We start from the raw sequence: 9,459 nt of genomic DNA, 5'->3' as shown, positions 1-9,459 counted from the left end.
TCTGAAGCTTTTTAGCAACTCATCAAGAGCAACCAGAATAACCACAGCAGGTCCAAAATGGATTTTGATCTCAGCATGCTTTCTCATCATAAGATATTACTTTGAATAGACAAAATAAAGAACATCTCTATTTTTATTTAACAGTAAAGATGACTTTGAAGGAAGACAGAAACAAATATTTAAAAGCTTTCAGTTTTCTAGTTGGCTTGTCATTTAAACTTCAACAATTATTCAAGAATAACTAACCAATGACCTTCACAACCCTTGAGGATAGCAGCCAAAATTGATTTAATTTATGGTAGTAGCATTTTATTGATGGCACAAAATTACTATCCAAGCTCATTAGCAAGAATAAAGTTCAGAGAATGTTACATTTGTCTTATTTGCTCCGTCTTAACATTTTCAGCTCTTAGATATCAGACAACTCCAAACACAATAGGCCGAGACAACTCCAAACACAATAGGTCGAGGCAAAATACAATAGCATGTATGGTCGCTGGTTGTCACACTGTTCAACCACATTTTTGTTTTGCGTCCAGTTTTCGATAAGCAGTATTTGAACCTCCACTTTTCAGGATGGCAGCCCAAGGCACCACCGCAATGTCATTCGAACTTAGCATGTGCTGGGTCAGTATGCCTTACCAGTGCAGCTGATGTTGATTTGTGTGTGTTGGCGTGTGGATGTGTGGGTGTGTGAGTGTGGGAGGAGATGTGGGTGTGCGTGTGTGCGTGTGTTTTCGTTAGTTTGCCATGTGCCATGCTCATCAGTAATTACCAAAACATAAGTTGTTATGTAACAGATACAAAGTCTCAATAATGTTTCACCAAAATCCTCTTGATTTTTTGTGCCTGCAACAATATTTCATTTCTTTTGCTGATCAAAGGTACTTAAAGAACAATATTCAGCAAAGCTTAAAATTCTAAGCAAATAAAAAGTTGATCATTTTAAGTCCTTAATTATTTGCCTCCAACATGGACAAACAAAAAGAGTCAACTTGAGAATGGCAAAGAAGGAGATGGGAACAGCTCAGATTGGATGAATGACAACACCAATGAAATAAAAACAGAAAAAATGCTAAAAATGAAAAATGAAGGAAGAGGATAGCGTTATAATAATATATAACAATATAATAGAAATTGATAACATAAAAAGAATTCAACCATTGGCTAGTTTGTCATTAAGCTCATCGTAGACAGCGGATAGTACAGTATCTCTTACCGCCTTCCGACTGTGTAATATAATTTTAGCAAATAATATATTAGCATCTCAGTAATCTTTGGTCTCACTTTAGAGCAGAAAAAATACCAAAACCAGGGGCTGCAAAAGCATCATGTTGCACATGATAATATAAAAAGGCGTATCCTAGCAACACATATTGATCTTGGTCACTTGATGTTTATGTCATTCTTCTGATATTTATCTGCAAATTTCTATTTTAAGCATTTCCTGTTAAAGTTTTTTATTATGATATACAATTGCTAGTAACAGTATTCATGAACTATACGGCATATCATGTATATAGCAAATGACAGCATGTCATAACTGTTTGACTCACTACAGAATATTTGACTCATAGTGACTCCTTACTAGTGACTCATGCTTCATAGTGACTCAAAAGTTTTTGAACTGTTCTGTTTCCCATCATATATAGACTAGAAATTCCACTGTCATACAGCCCACGACCAAAGAGATGGCCAGAGATATTGGCAAAAAAATAAAGGGTACTGTTGGTTGAGAAATGCAATATTAGCAATCAAATGGCTCTGCAGTGCAATAGGATAACTGCAATGGTAGCTGTAATGTACTGGGTGTGGGTGTTATTATATACAACAATAAGCAATAATGAATGGAAAAGATGTTTATATTTTCCCCCTGCAATAGGAGAAATGCAGTATTGGCCAATATTAGAAGTAAAATGCACTGATATTCTTAGAATAATCAATTTTATTAATTTAGTAATAATAGAAAACCAATACACAATTTTGTTTACATTTCAAAACGTCATAGGTAGCAATATCGAGAAGTTGTGGTATTTATATAGGTTTTTAGAAAATTTATTTAAAAAGAGTTTGGTCATGACAAACAACAACAATGAAAGGAAAATATTACACGTTTATATCTCTCCCTTGCAATAGGAGAAATGCAATGTTGGCCAATATTATAAGTAAAATGCACTGATATTATTAAAATAACCAATATTGTTAATATAGTAATACAGCAATAATAGAAAACCTATGAGCTTTCATGCGTCTCGAAGATTTCTGCAAACTGCAGCAAAATAAAAGCTGTTATAAAAGTGTTATAAAGCTGTAGGCCTAATTTACTGTAATGTATGTAATTCAACAACAATAAAGAAATATGTTTATTATAACTCTGAAATGCAAAATTAGAAGTAAAATAGCAAGCTACTGTGTACTATACACAGTTTGAAAGTTGGTTGCGTTGAATGTAGAATGGTTTTGATAAGCGATCTTTAACAGAAAGCGAGTAGAGCATTCACGCGTATAAAAATGTAGCAAAATAAAAAATGTTCTCGTCATGAAGGGGCGTTGTAGTTCGGCCCTAGCTTGTACATAAGTTGTAAAGAATTTCGGCTAACGTTTCAAATAATGAAACCTTCGGTGATTGGACAAAAAACACAGGCTGATAAACTGTGTACCACAATTTCGTACCTGTAAATCGGTCTACGCCTCAAACGGTCTACGTTTATTACAGAAACCTTCGAATAAATTCGAATACAAGTAAAAAATGCCATAGACTGATGAAATGAGCACAGTTTTCTCGTGAAATGTGCACTGCTAAATAGTTCTACAATCGGTTGCACGGCTTTATTGGCGTTTCAGTTTTCGGTCTTAACTTTTATTAAACCGAGCTTTTCAAGCTTTTTGTGGCAATTTTCGTTCAAATTAATCTGTCTATTTGTGTATAATCCGATCAGATGTGTAAGTTTTAAGATATTATCGAAGGTTTACAAAGACTTGGTAACATATTTAAACAGGTTTAAATGTGTTTTGTATCATTATTATACTTTAACGACTTTTCATTCCGGTGCTTAAATTTTTTGATGAAATTTCTTGACGAGGGTTCGTCTCATTGTTGATGAATGATTTTCGTAAGTTGTGTGCACATGCATTTATCATAAAAACTCCCACACTTCCGCTCCGCTCGTGTGGTCGTGGGATAATCATATTCAGACCAAAAAAGTCTGCAGATCACTAAACAAAAGGAGTTGCACGGACAAGGAACAGCTGAATTTCACTTTCAGAAGTCCTTGAATTCACATAAATTTCTCTTTCTTACCCAAACCGATCATCCAAAATGAATGCTATGCAGGTACGGCGACAACATAATTTTAATGGATGCGACTCATCGAACTACTAAGTATGCTCTGCCTCTTTTCTTTGTGGTGATGAAGACTAACATCGATTATCAGATAAGCCATGTATGAAATAAAAATTTGCTGCATAGTGTTAAATATCGCATAGGCTATATATAAAATTCTGCTCGTATCCTGTATTTTCAGTTTACTATTAATAAGTAGCACGCTTTTAACAGTCAGTCTTATCAACACACATCTTTGGTCCGTGGTCAATCACTTCCATTTAGCCTGTCTGAATTTCCTCGAAGGTATGGTAAAGGTAATGACCATTGCCATATTACTTTATGGTGAAGTGATAGATAGAAGCGACCTCTTTATTGGTACTTTGACTTGTGACATGCGAAATGTGCTTGTTATTACAGGTCGTGGGTACATTTGTCCTGGAGCAGTAAATGAAGAAGCATATATGTACGGCTCTGACTAAAATAAAGGAATGGAAACCATTGTGGAAGCCGAAGTTTTTTATAACGAACTACTCACAGGCCAAAATAGCCACACTAAAGGAATCTTTCCCAGGTAGAAAGATTATTTTCTTACATTCTAATTATCCTATCAACAATACAGTAAAAGTGTTTTTAAAGTGAGTCATTCGGAGTAGTAGATGGTTGAATCTTTGCAGAATTCTTTAGCTTGAGTTTTTATATGGGATTTATGCTGCAAGTTCATCCCCATTAATCTGTTCTTTCATTGCCCTTTGTTATGCAGCATATTTCTCTTCATCTAAAATGTGCAAGTGTTGCTCTGTGACTTTCATCACGGACAGGCATGGTTGAGAAATTTCAAAAAGACCAAGATGGGCCTTTGCGATGCCGAATATGACAGCTTTATCGAATCTGAGACAAATCGCACAGGCTAGGTGCATAATCTATGATTGTATCTGGGATATTCACACAGAGGGGCATGTTTGTGACAGTCCCCCAATGCACCCATTTTTACACTGCCTATCCATGTCTTGGTACAAGTAGCCTTAATTTCATGTGTTTGAATAGAAAACATAACATTCCGTAACAGATTAACTACAAGCTGAAAAGTCTGTTTCCCCAGTTTTCTTGTCCGTGTGTAAATTATAACCAATGCAAACTCTCATACCCTGACTTCATATTCACCTCACAGTCAGTTTTCATATTTGCCATTTCATCTTCAAACTTATTTACACTCGCTTACATAGTGAGAGAGCCTTAACCTTCTGAGGTGAAGTCATGCCTTGCGGTTCACATTGCCTTTTTTTCTTACATTATGTTCCATTGCAACTATCTATGACCAGTCACCCCCCCTCTTTGTTTCTTGGTTTTGCCTATTCCGGTCCCAGATGGGTGCTCATGTAAACAGAGTCTGATACCACAAGGATGCCTATGAACAAAACTATTACCATCCTTCACCCATTCATTATTCTGTACACCCTGCCACACAGCATTCTCTTCAGCTGCCATCAGAGTCAAATTGTCCCACCATGTGGAATTACCCAAGGGGAAAGTTTCAAAGTGAGACGTGGATGTAACATACGCATTAGAACAAAGATGTAATAATTAATGATCTCTCAGACTACTGGACTTTGCCATTTTTCTGTCGGTTCATGTTCTTGAGTGCCTGTTGTGACAATGAAACATGTATTATACCTATGTCAAATCATTGCATTTTACAGCACTTCTGAAGTTCAGATGAAAGCTATACAAGCACTTCAGGGGCATAATGCTTGGTTTGGTGAAAAGCACAGGGAACTTAGAGAGTTTATATGCAATGTCTGGTTTGAGAATAGGGTATTCAAGGTACTGGTTTCTATTCTGCGTGTACATGAAGTAATGCTGTTTTCTGCATTTGTATGATGTCGGCACGGTTTACAGGCTGGAAAATGCTCTTATTATCAAAATAAGTATACAGTCAAACATGGATAACTCAGACTTCACGGGACCGAGCGAAAGTGTTCGAGTTATCAGAGCGTTTTAGTTATCAGAGCACTGTCACAAGTGCATGTATTTATTAGTATATACATGTATATATACAAACTATGTATAAATCAAAACCATAGATTGCTTGTTGCAAGTTAAATGGCCTCTCATGTAAAGTTTTAAAAAGTTTATCCGAAAATAGAAATATTTTTCTATCACTTGAGATTTGTTTGTTGTTTTAGGTGATGCGACTACCATTACGTTTTCAGATTAAAATTGGCAAAACTTGATCACTATTAAAATGCTCAGAAAAAAGACTTTTTTTTATCTGAGTGTTTTAACCAAGATCAATTTTGCTGATTTTACTTTAGGTTTATATGAAGATTAACTCGTTTTTTGTTGTTTACAAAGGGCCATCGCAAGGCGGATGTTTAGTAAAATTTGATTTTTTGCTAACCTTCAGAAAAGTCGTTAACGAAAATATTTTGCTGATGATGGTAATAATGACGCCTAAGAGCTACTAAAAAGAGCTACAATTTATCTCTATGGCTTGAGATAAATTGATATTCTAAAGTGATAACAACCGTCTCCATAGCCGCTGGGCAGAAAACTGTTCGAGTTACTGATGTTAATTTTGAGTGATCTAAAGCAATTTATCATTGCGTGGAAATGAACCCAACAAATCCGTTCGAGTTAACAATGCGTTCGAGCTATCCGTGGGCGAATTATTCGTGTTTGACTGTATTTGTAAAACCTTGAAGACTCCTATTAATACAATGTATTTGACCATGTGTAGTTCTGCAAACATATTGCAAGGCCTTCATTGGAAATGTACCTTCAGTTACAGGAGACCGTTTGGCTTACTGTGCGTGAAACATTAGTTTTGCTTTTTTTCAGAAATAGACAAGCTGTTATCGCAAAAACTGAGTGCTTAGAGAGGAGTCCACGAACAATGGTGGGGAGCGATTGGACGGAGTATTCAAGAACAGTTTCCTGAGCAATCGCACTACAAATACACTGTCTATGACAGTTTAGATTCTTGTGGAAAAGTTCTTTCCATTCTTACAAAAAAGTGAGTACTATTTGCTGCTTTCAAAAATGTTCTTGTAAATAAAACTGTTAGTTGTGTCCAAAAGTCAAGAAATTTTCAAATGGGCAGAAAATTTTTTTGCATTTGAAGGTACCATCGACGATTATGGCACTATGAGGGTTCCTCTTAGGTTTTCATTTCCTGTTTGATGTTCCATCCGAAAGATTAGGCAGCTCTACATTGTCTATGTCATTAAGTATGTGTATTGTTTCTGATAACTTGCTGGAAGATTATTGCTACATTAGGTTCATTCAGGTAATGCACTGTTTAAATCGATGTTGAGAAAAACAAATGTTTATGTTGGCAAAATATATCATTGCGATGTATCGCTTTCGTCTATATAACCTTTTAGGCGGTGTAAACTGGAATGATGTAAACGTGTGCCTCAATGTGAGATTTAATTTCTCTCACAAATCAATTGGCTCTTTTAGGCTGGCTAATATTTTTTCTCGAAATCGTATTGTTTTTCCTTCGATATTTTTCCTATTGATTTTTTGATGTATGTAAGTGTGAGGATGGGTTGAAATTTCTGCGTATGGATAATTGGAATGTGGGTATCTTGGGACCCCCACATGGCCCATGAGCGCACATGAGTGTTGTCATACATTGCCCATGCAAAGCTCTGTACAAGCTCTTGTTTTACCCATACAACGCTTGTACAAGGCTCTTATGTTTGTAGCGCGCTCCTATATGAGGAGCATTGTTCGGCCCTTGGTATGAGCTTTGCAGGGCGCAGTATCACCGCAACAAGGTTTGTATTTCTAAGGTCTATGACAGTACCAGTGATGTTGGCAACTGTGGTAGATGACTGAGTTGTTGGAAGGAATTATTATAAGGATATGATGTATGCGCCGTAAACCCAGATATGCTACTAACTAGTAAAATATCATACTCAAACTACAGTGATCTGACTTTAAAATTAAATATTTCCCACCTGTTTTCACAGGAAATGGCTGGACCAACAAATGTTGATGGTTGACTAGCTTTCATTTTTAATCTTATTCGTAATCATTAATTAGGACTTTGTTCATAAAGTAAGAAAGTTTGTCAAGTTCTTGGGCTGAAACGCGATTTTGTTGATGTGCGGATTCGTATATGTGCACATATCTCCTTAGGCGGTATCATCCATATGTGATATTCATCATTGTGTTATCCACTATGTAGAAAATACCACTCTGGTGTTTTGATAATGGTTTTGGTACAGATTTACAAACCATATCAAATCACTGGCATGCGATTTGCTCCAAATCAAATCACTCAGAAGAATGGCTGATCATATTTTAAATAAAATGAAATTAAAACCATCATCCACTATGTAATTGATGATTTTAATTTGATTCGATTTACAAGCCGAGTAATCAATTTTTTGGGGGATTTGATGCAAATCTCATGATTGGTTTCGGGTTCAGGGTTATCAGGGTTTTGGTTTCTAATCTGTGGAGGAGTTGTTATCAACTATTTGACAAGTTGGTAACAAGGTGCCACAACACCATCTGATTTGGAGACTGATTACTTGTACTAATTTCACTGTTGTTTTCTACAAGTCAACTCTTTGGGCTAAATCGGTTGAGCAATGTTGGATCGAAGGAGATTTATGAAACCAGGAAATAATCGTGAAATACTGTAAAAATAGTAATAAAGTCAGGAACTAGCAAAAAGCAGATTCATCCGGTACATTGAGTTGGCCAAAGTAGCTTCCTGCTCATCACAATGCCCAATGTAACTTTTTGATCTACTCCATAAAATTAACAAATAATATTCCTGTCAAAGTCAAAAATTGTCACAATTAATGCCACTTAGATACTGCATTCACAGTACTTTGCAAGTTCATGACGATGTAAATACATGTGCCATGATTGGTTTTTATTTTAGATCAAGGATCTCTGAGAGGAGTTTGTAGGCAGTAAGAAATGGCTATCCACAAAACGGCTAAATGTTGCATTATCATCTCTGAATCACCAGCTGCGGATATAAAAACACAACCTATTGAATATGTTCAGCGACCAAACCATTTTGATGCGGCAGTCCAGTGCAATGTGCAGATAATACACATGGAAAGCACCAAACACTGGATAGCAGTCACCAAAATTGATGGAAAGGGGAAAGTGCGTGTATTTGACAGCCTCAACCTCAGTATTCCACATTATGTGCGGAAAGCCATATTGAGTAAACTAAAACATTTGCACATTTTTCCTCGTTTCCTTTGACCTGAAAATGATTTGCCGGCAATCCGAATACATGTACATAAATCATAGTACATGCTTGTTGTGCCCAGAGCTATATATTGCGTGCCTGAGAAGTTAATTCAGGTAATCGATGAGGCTGCAATGTGTAAAATATCTTGAAAATAAATCTTTTGGTGTCATAGACTGGCTCTATATGAAACCCAGTTTCTGTTTCTGATCCATATGTATATACCATCTAATGCCTCGAACAACTTTCTTAGATTGTTGACAATTATAGTAATAGTGAAGACTGAATAGATAAATAAACTTATATCAGCCAATCAGAAGCTGACCCCCAGACCATGGGAGATGATGCCTTGGATTTTGGCCTTGACAATTTTTATACAGGCAAGAGTCCAACCAACTAGTCCCTCAAATAACAGTCTTTTTTGAACAGGAACCCTATTTGGACTGGTGATTGGATAATATGAGCAGATTAATCCAGGAGTACAGATTTACTTGTCCTTGATCTATGATTTTAGTATAATTACATGTAATTGATTTCATTCTCTAGATCTTGAGAAAAGTCTAAACTCAATGTTGAGTTATACATTGGAGGCTGCACAGTTGCAGCAGGGAATGAGTGATGATGGCTTCTTTGCATTCTCATGCATTGTTGAAGTGCTGCAAGGTGGCAATCCCAGCAAACTAGCCTATGACCAATCCAAGATGAGAGAACATTTTGTTTCCTGCCTCAGCACTTAAGTGTGGACCAAATTCCTGCCAACTATAGACTCTGTTAATGGAAGAAAGCGGTCAACTAAGACCATAGAGGTAATCAAAGTCCAGCTTCCCTTTCCCCAGTATCAAATATTTTAATATGTGGATGGTTTGGAATCAAATCTGACTGGAGTCGATTGATGCCGAGGCCGTAGGTC

At 36.4% G+C, this 9,459-nt stretch overlaps 1 long non-coding RNA gene across 2 annotated transcripts; it reads left to right on the top strand.

Moving 5' to 3' along the window:
* The first annotated feature begins 4,880 nt into the window (after nt 1-4,880).
* Nucleotides 4,881-9,235, top strand: LOC137387854 (uncharacterized). Of its 2 annotated transcripts, XR_010977959.1 has the most exons (5): nt 4,881-5,146; nt 6,164-6,338; nt 7,036-7,107; nt 8,229-8,461; nt 9,096-9,235. It is a non-coding gene; the product is annotated as an uncharacterized lncRNA (long non-coding RNA). The 2 variants fall into 2 exon arrangements; XR_010977958.1 differs by lacking the exon at nt 9,096-9,235 and having other exon boundaries at nt 8,229-8,628.
* Nucleotides 9,236-9,459: the final 224 nt, after the last annotated feature.

Source organism: Watersipora subatra, chromosome 2 (assembly GCF_963576615.1).
Source record: "Watersipora subatra chromosome 2, tzWatSuba1.1, whole genome shotgun sequence".
Classification (NCBI taxonomy): Eukaryota; Metazoa; Bryozoa; class Gymnolaemata; order Cheilostomatida; family Watersiporidae; genus Watersipora; species Watersipora subatra.
The sequence above is the reverse complement of the archived record's forward strand: the minus strand, read 5'-3'. Positions and strand labels throughout refer to the sequence as shown.